We start from the raw sequence: 9,176 nt of genomic DNA, 5'->3' as shown, positions 1-9,176 counted from the left end.
CCACCCCATCCCTGGCCGGCTGAGTCGTATGTAAGACCTAAGAGGGGTGGTTGGAAGTAGCAGTCAGGAGTTCAGGCTCCAGGTGGGAAGACCTGTTCACGTTCCAGTCTAAGCCAGGTGATACCTGGGTAACCTTGGCCAAGTTCCTCAATCACTGTGGGCCTCAGTTTGCTCATCTGTAAAATGGAAGTAATAAGATTACTTACCTCATAGGGTTGTTATGAGAATTAAATGTGAACACATATGTCACAGTGCCTGGCTCATTGTAATCACTCTAAACCATAGCTGTCACGGATGCTGACGTCTCAGCTGACTTTGGGAGGAATCAGAGCCAACTCTTTGGAAGCACAGCTACAGTGGTTCTTGGAGCCTCTTCCCTGCCTTCGGCATGATTGGAGTCGAATTCCCTCTCTTGCGCCCTTGTTCTTGTTTCTCCTCTGGCTTGTGGCCCAGGTTGGATGTAACGACCTCTGAGGGACCTCCATGTGTTCATCCTTCATCCACCTGCACCCAGCCTCTTTCTGCTCTGGCTTCTTCTGCTCTCAGCTGCCCAGTGGATCTTCCAGCCCCGCTCAAAATCCTCGATGGCTCCCCGAGACTACAGAGGAAATAGTAACTTCCTGAGCTTTTAATTTAAGACCCTTGGCAATCTGACCTCACCTTACCTTTTCAGCCTTAGGTGGATCTAAGAAGTTTAAGCCTGGGGCTTCCCTGGTGGCGCAGTGGTTGAGAGTCCGCCTGCCGATGCAGGGGACACGGGTTCGTGCCCTGGTCTGGGAAGATCCCACATGTAGCGGAGCAGATAGGCTTGTGAGCCGTGGCCGCTAGGCCTGAGCATCTGGAGCCGGGCTTCGCAACAGGGAGAGGCCCGCGTACCACAAAAAAAAAAAAAAAAAAAAAAAAAAAAAAAAAAAAAAAAGTTAAGCCTGAATTGGAATTTAGGCTTTGCTGCATCTGAGCTGTGAAACCCTGGGAAATGTATATAACCTCTGTGCACTTTGGTTTTCTTATCTGTAAAATGGCAATAATCATCCTTGCCGTATCCACTTCACAAGGATGTTTGAGGATCAGATGAGTGGGGATGGGCATGCTGCTTCTATCTGGAAAGCGACTCCCAGTTTGGGGACCACAGTGGTCTCCTTTGTTCTTGTTGTTCCATCCACCTGGCGTGCCTTGTCTCCCTCAGTTACCATTGTCCAGATGGGCGCATCACTCAGAGCCCAGGGCACATGCCACGTCCTCGGTGAAGCTGCCCTCATCACCCTGCCCGAAATGACCTCTTCCTCTCATGTTTCTTATATCATGTTGCTTATGTGCTCTCAAACACCCGTGATGGCCTTACACTATTTGTCTTCCCGTATCTGCCTCATCTTAGACGGTGAGCCCCTGGAGGGCAGGACTATACTTCCAATCAGCTCTGGTTTTCCCATAGCACTTCGTATCCCCACGCAATCGGTGCCTGGGGAGTACTTGTTGAAAGGATAGGTGACTGGACGGATGAATGAATGAATTTGGGTAGAGTGAGGGGCACTGAAGCCGAAAAGATGAGTCGGAACCCCTCCTGTTTTATGGCCCAAATTTTCACCAACAGAATGGACCCAGTGTGCCCATACAGGAAGGGGTTAGGGGCAGAAATCCGATTGGAGATTGGGGAGGGGCAGCTGTGTTCTGCAAGACGTGGGTTAGGGGCGGGGCTCCGCACACAACTAGACTCAGGAGCGCAGGTGAGTCAGTGCAATACCTTGCTCCTCCTGGGGGCGGCTCTACAAGTGCCTTCCTGGCAGGGGCCGGGGAAGAGTGGGGCGGCCGGGGATCTGGGGAAGTGACTCCTGGCTACCTGAATTATGTCCCCAACACAGGAGCACCTGATTTATTATCGGGGGCTGAAACACACAAAGGAACAAAGGGCCCTGGGGACATTTGTGACTCAGCTGCGGTGACTCTCTGTATGGAGGCATGGCAGTTCTCAGAGCCACCCTCTCTGTCTTTGTATGAGCCCCTCCTCAGCTACCCCTGACCCCAAATGTTATATTCTGGGGCCACACATTCCTCAGGCAATGTTGAATCCTAAGTATTTTAATGCCTGATATCTATCTCCGTGTGGATTTTTGTTTTATCATGGGACCACTGGAAAGTTTTTTGATATCTCTTTGAAACAGATGTCAGCAAAAGCTTCCAGCACAGATCAAGGGCAGGTTAAGGCCTTTGAGATGGGTTTGAATGTCCCTATAACATCGTTCAATCTAATACCCAAATATACCTCGAGTCATTACCCTGTTTTTATAAGAAGCTCTGAACCATATGTTCGGGAACTAATTAAGCATACACATCAAACCCTGGGATCAGGTGGAGCTCTGTTTAAATATCTTAACCTTTTATGATTATCTTAATTTAGAGAAAATTCAAAACACATTCAGAAGTCTTAGAAAATGAACTGAATAGGAATTTACTGGCCGGTTTCTTTTCTTGATGTTGGGATCATTTCTTTACAAGCCCAGCCTGGATTCCTGGGGAAATCCTCTGTGCTCACAACTTCCCAAGAAATGTAGACATTTGCCAGCCTGGGAAGCTCAGAAGGGGCCACACCTGACTTCATTACCTTCCACCAGCAGCTTCTCCCAGCCTGAGACTCCGCTATTCCCCACCTTCCAGCCCAGATGTGTCCTGTTTGCCAGAGGAAGGGGGAGAAAAAAGCGGACTCTGAACATGGAAGTTTTATCTTCTTTATTAATAGAATATATGAAGTATGAAATGAGTTGGCATGAAATATTTTTGTAACCCATGTTGTTTTGGGGGGCCACTGAGGGGAGCTCAGGACAGGGGCTGTGGTGTAAACTGCACAGATCTGGCTCCACATTGGCTGCAGGTGGCTGAGAGGCAGTGAGGGCGTGATGGTCGCGCTCCATTTCGATTCCAGGTTGATTCTGGGGGTGGGGAGTGAGGGCTGGGGTGGTCAGCGGGTCTCTGTCTTCATATCGACCTCAGGTAAAGGAGGTGCATGACTTATAAGGCATGTTTAAGATATATATACCTCCCAATCTGATTGACTTATAACGAGGTCTTAGCTGCTCATTCAATACATTTTTTTTACTGAGCACCTACTGTATGCCAGGTTCTGTTCTAGGCACTGGGGATTCAGTGAGCCAGAAAGGCACAGTCTTTACAAGGATATCAAACCACCTCTGGCACAGGTGCCCAGGTGGACTACCGAGACCCAACTGGGTCTCAAAACTCCTCTTTCTTAGGATCATTAAACCTTTAGAATAGGGTTTCCAGATAAAATGCAGGATGCCTTGTTTAAGTATGTCCCAAATATTGCATGGGACATATTTATGCTAAGTAATTATTTGTTGTTTGTCTGAAATTCAAATTTAACTGGGTATGCTGTATTTTTGTTTGATAAATCTTGCAAGCCTGCTTTAGAGAAAGGATGAGGGGTAGTATCTCAATCTTGGATGTTAAATACTAATCTTGGAGGAAGACAAGCAGAAATCAACCTCGTGCCAAGTCTCTTTACCTATGTTATTTCATTTAGATCTCACCACAACTCCATGAAGTAGTTTCTATTATCATCCTCATTTTGCCTATGAGTAGACGGAAGCTCAGAGAGGTTAAGTGACTCACTCAAGGTCACCCAGCTGAACTTCTGGGCCAGCTCTGCTGAACTTCGAAACCTGGGCTTTTTTCATGGCACCCCAATGCCAAGCTGATGGTTATCTTTACAGAGTTCTTATTTTCCTAGCTTGCCCTGGCTTCTCTCAACTTCTTCCCCTTTTATCCACAAGTGTTCAAGAAGAGATTCACTCTCGTCAGATCAATGTCACTGCCGTAATGAAAACCACCACCCAAGCCCATGAAGGATGAGATCTGTCGAACCCTAATGAGAATGGTTCCGATTATGCAAAAAGCAGCCTCATGGTTATTCTAATGTTACAAGTAAATATAAAACATTTAGAAATACTTGGCTTCGCCTGTTTTTTCAAGTACAGATGTCTGATTCCCTGCCAGTTTGTTATTAAAAATGCTATGGTGGTTTGGGTACAAAGATTGCTGTAAAAATAAAAGCTGATGTACTCCCAGCACTCGTTTTGACTTTGTGGGGAAAGTCGGCAAGGGTGACGCCGGAGAAGATGGTGGCTAATGGCGGCTCTAAAGCGGACCCCAATGTTCATAGCTCAGTCGTTCCTCCCTTAAAACCCTGCAGGAGCTTCCCATTGTACCTCAGATCCCCAGTGGGCTCCTGCCTTGCTCAGCCCCATCTGCTCCCTCTCCGTCTCACTTACTAGCTTCTTCCAACTCACCACACACTTGTACTTGCTGTGTCCCCTGCTCTCCACGTTTCCCTCCTGGCCGCTGTTCATCTAGATGGCTCCTTCTCAGCCCGCATCCTTCAGGTCGCCTCTGACCATGTTCTCTGACGTGGTTGTCCTTCTCTTGCTTCCGTCACTCTTAATCACGTACCTTGTTTATTTCCTTTGTTTCCCTTCTTAACTTCCCTTCTGAAATGATCTTGATAACTTTTTGTCTGTCCCACCAAAAAGTAAATCCCATGAAGACAGGGACCCTGTCTGTCTTGTTTACACACTTTGTCCCCAGCACATAGAGCAATGTTAAGGCACATAGCAGCTGCTCAATAAATGTTTGTTGAACAAACTGATGGATTTCCCAAAGCACCTCAATTCTTGCATTGCACAGTCCCCTCTGGGTCTATGGACCAGAAGGAATGGAGCAGCTTCTACAATTGTTCATCAGCTCATAGAAAACACTGAAACTTGGGAGAATCCTGAACCTCTGTGAGCAATGGTTTTGAGACCAACAGGAATTTCCAGGATGGTGCTCCAAACCTCAGCAATGGGAAACACTTTAATTTGCCACAGCATTTACCTACGTATAGAAGGAGAAGTGTGAAAAAGATAGAAGATGGAGGGGGTTCAAGTGCACCCATGTAAATATGGTCACCCTAATAATCTTCCTATTCCAGGCAAATGTGGTGATGTGACCAGAACAATTTTGGGGATGTGGGAGGGGGAGCATTCCCTGGAGACTTTGCTCCTTGCGTTGGCACTCAAGGCTCTTCACACACTTGCATCAATTTCCCTTCCCCGATTTCTTCTCATGCTTCTCTTTATGCAGCCTGCGTTCAATGGGTCCTGAATTGTTTGTCATGGCCCCTCTCCCTACATGCTTTCCCACGCCTGTCCCTTGACTCTCTCTGTGCCTTCGACCTAGAATGCCCTTCCCCCATCTGTGTAGGTCCAAAGACTACTCACCATCAGGGCCTGATTCAAAGATCATCTTCTTCTCAATCTCTTATGACATCCACCCTTACCTGCCAGTGACCTCTCCCTCCTCTGAACTCCCTGGATGTTTTTTTTCTTTTCCTTATCATGTTCTACTTGATATCAAGACTGACTTCAATCTCCTTAAGGGCAGGAGCTATGTCTCGTTTTTGTGTCCTTCACTGCCCCCAGCACAGTCATTTTTGCAATGAGTTAATCATGTTTCCTGGACATACACACCCTCAAGTCATTAGCTCTGGGCAAGAATGGGGCAGTGTCGGGAAGCTATGGTTAATCAGGGTCCATAAAGCTACCTTCCTCTTTCCCAAGACTTGAGGAAGAAGTGGTGTGACTTATGGAACGGGCAATCAAGACTATTGTCTGCAGGACACCGCGTGTCCAAACGAAAGGTCCAGAACACAAACTGAACTCTCCCTTTTCCCTTCAGATGTTTTCCTGTTGGGTGGCCAAAAGCCCGAAACAGCCGAATTCCTGGGTGCTCCACAAACCACTCCCCTTCCCAACTTTCACAAATGTTTTATTCCAAAACTCTGTCCAAATAAAAAATTTCCAAAGAAAGTCAAGTGCTAACACTGAACACATGAGTCTGAGAACTAGAGATACGAGTGGAAACAAAGACTGTTTTTGCTAGGTAAATGTTGTCAAATATAGAACACGCAAATATATCTCAAGTGGGTTGTAAACAGAGCGTGCATCTAACATGGGATCCAAATTCACTTGCAAGAAGATGGTAACTGGTTTTGGAGAATCTCACACACATTAAGCCAAGGATCCTCCCTTTCTGCATGATTCAGGAGATTTGGAAATGTTCTGCGAGCAATGTGGTTTTAAAATGAAGCCCAGTACAAGCTTTTGATCTGTATGGGATAGAATGTGTGCATGTGCAACTCTACTGAGTCAATGGGCTAAATTTAAACACTCCTCACGTACAGAATCTGGATTTATTATTTTGCTTTGGGACACACACATCTTTTGAGTTTTCTACATCTATGACACATGGAGAGGTGAGGTAGGGGGGCCCATGATCTTTCTAAGGCCAACACCCAAGTGCGGCCTTGGCAGTTTTGAGGCCATTGTCATATTTTCAATAAGCGATTGCTGTTAGAGGGTGAATCAGTAAAAATCTTTCCCTGAACTCATCGTGGATTGAACAGGAGGAAACACTCCATCACTGAAAAGTGACACTAATGTATTCTATTAGATTTGCTTATCATGTTAAAGAGCATATTAAAAGGAAATGTTTGGAAAAGGGATGCCATAACATGGTATGATGGATTGAGAATTCCTAATTTGGAAAAAATGTGCTAAGACAACATGATTGATGTGAGTGACCTACTTTGTTTTATAAGAAAGTATGAGTTGCCTCAGGCTCATTGGTACACATATATGGAAAAAGTTGTTTTTTTCCACATTAAGTTTTTATTAACATTTTCAAAAGAGCAGAAACACCATAGAAGGATATAAGTTGTGACTTGTCAATGCAGATGTGTTTGTAGTCATTTGCTGCTTAGAAAAACATTATCCCCTTGCTGGAACTGTTTCTGAATTAGGAGTTTCTTGCCAAGTGAACACCTGATTGGGAGAAACATGACACCTTTTTTTACTGATAAAAAATGACAGGGAAGGGGAGTTTTTATTTAAAGCACAAATGGACCTTCTGCTCCTTGTAGGTGGCAAACTCTTAGAATGATGAACATTTCATGGAGTCTCCTGGCCACCTTCCTGCTGCACAGAGCAAACGAGATTGAAGTTGAGTTTATCGTTTTATTTCTACTTTAGAAGCTGGAACCCCAAGGTGAGGCACCCAGTCGTCAAACGAAGCTGCTTGGTCTGGAAGTCAGGAACTTCTGGGTTATCCCCGGAAACGGAAGGAACTGAGATCCAAGGAGGGCTGGTGGCTGGAAGAACACTCTGTTTCTATTAAAATAATGTTGCCAGTGAGTTTCAGTACTTAAGAAATGCCTATGGTATAATGTTCATTGAAGAAAGGGAGATATGATGAAGAAATATGTATTAAAAAGTGGAGGTAGGAGAATAAGCTTTCTGAAGGGCAATTTGTCCAGTTTATCACAAAAGCCTTAGGTTTCTGCCTTCGGATCCAGAAAGTTCACTCCTAGAAATTTCTTCTAAAGGAATAATCATGACCATTCATGAAGATTGAGGTAATAAGATGTTCACTATCAATTTATAATATTAAAAAATGGGGGCTTCCCTGGTGGTGCAGTGGTTGAGAGTCCGCCTGTGGATACAGGGGACACGGGTTCGTGCCCCGGTCCGGGAAGATCCCACATGCCGCGGAGTGGCTGGGCCCGTGAGCCATGGCCGCTGAGCCTGCGCATCCGGAGCCTGTGCTCCGCAACGGGAGAGGCCACAACAGCGAGAGGCCCGCGTACCGAAAAAAAAAAAAAAAAAAAAAAAATGGACTCAAACTAACTGTCCAAAGTTAGAGGATTGCTTAAATAAATTCATATATTTAATGCAGCCATTAAAATGATAATGTAGAATAGTAACATGGAAAAAAGATTTATCATACTTTATTAAGTAGGAAAAGTGATTTAGAAAACAAATTATGATGCTATTCGTAAAATTCCATATGCATATATCTACTTAATTCTTAGACATATACGTCTGTCTACTTCAGTAGATATATGTATAATGTTATATATTATGATACTATTTTTAAGTATATATGTGTATATATATATAACATATTTTTTTGAAGGACATTCATCAAAATGTTAAAAATGACTACTTCTGAAGAATAGATTTTACAGTTACTGTTGGTTTCTTTCCTTTTATGTTTTCATTTTCTACAATAGACATGCTTTATTTTGGTAATAAGTAAAAGAGTTATTAAATGGAAAATCCAAGCGGCTTAGCTGACTACTTTATAGAAAAAATAACCAGTTTTCTCATATAATAGTAATAAGTTAAAAATATAAAGTGAAAATTATTCCATTCACCACAGCAAAAACAAAACAAAGCATAAATCACCCACAAAACTGAAAATACAATGACTTATTCATGCAAGAAATCTCTATCACCTGTGTAGAAGCAAATACTGAAGTACATCAAAGAAAATCTAAATGGAGTAAATTACTGTATTTCTGCTTGAGATGGCTAAATATTGTGAAGGTTTCAATTCTCCCCCAAATTAGTTTATAATTTTTATGCAATTTCAGTAAAATTTCTGATTAAAAGAAATGGAAAATTGATTATAAATTTTCCCTAAGAGATTAGATACATGAAAATTTTTGTAAAAGAGGAAAATGAGAGGAGGCTTGCTCTACTGGATTTTAAAAAATATTAGAGTCAGAGCAATTAAGCACTATGATAATGTTGTAGGAATATTAAATAGATAAATGAATAAAATAGCATGTAGAATAGAATAAACTAGGTTAATGAAATAAAATGTATATATGGGAACCTGGTATATGACAAAGATTGTATTTCTTGTTAGTGGAGAAGGACTAGATTTTTCCATAAACGATGCTGGAATAGTTATCCATTTACAGTCACAGAAAAAAATCCAAATGTATTAAAGATGTATACATTTAAAAATTATTAAAGCTTGAAAAGAAACTTAAAAATAGGAACTGTATAATCTTGAGAATGAGAAAGGCCTTTCTTGAAAAGAGATATACCTCAGAATCCAGAAAGGAAAAAAACTAACAATTTTACCTGCATAAGTATTTAAATCTTTGGTGTGGGAAACACACACTATAAACAGATGACAAACTAGGGGAAAATGTAATGTATGACAAGCAATAGATTAGGGGCTTTACTATATAAAGTGCTGTTTTAAGGGAAGAAAAAGACCATCATTCCAATAGAAAAACTTGGGAGGACACACAAGCAAGCTTTTTATAGAAGAAG

Source organism: Mesoplodon densirostris, chromosome 1, assembly GCF_025265405.1.
Source record: "Mesoplodon densirostris isolate mMesDen1 chromosome 1, mMesDen1 primary haplotype, whole genome shotgun sequence".
Taxonomy (NCBI): Eukaryota; Metazoa; Chordata; class Mammalia; order Artiodactyla; family Ziphiidae; genus Mesoplodon; species Mesoplodon densirostris.
Note: the sequence above shows the minus strand (reverse complement) of the source record.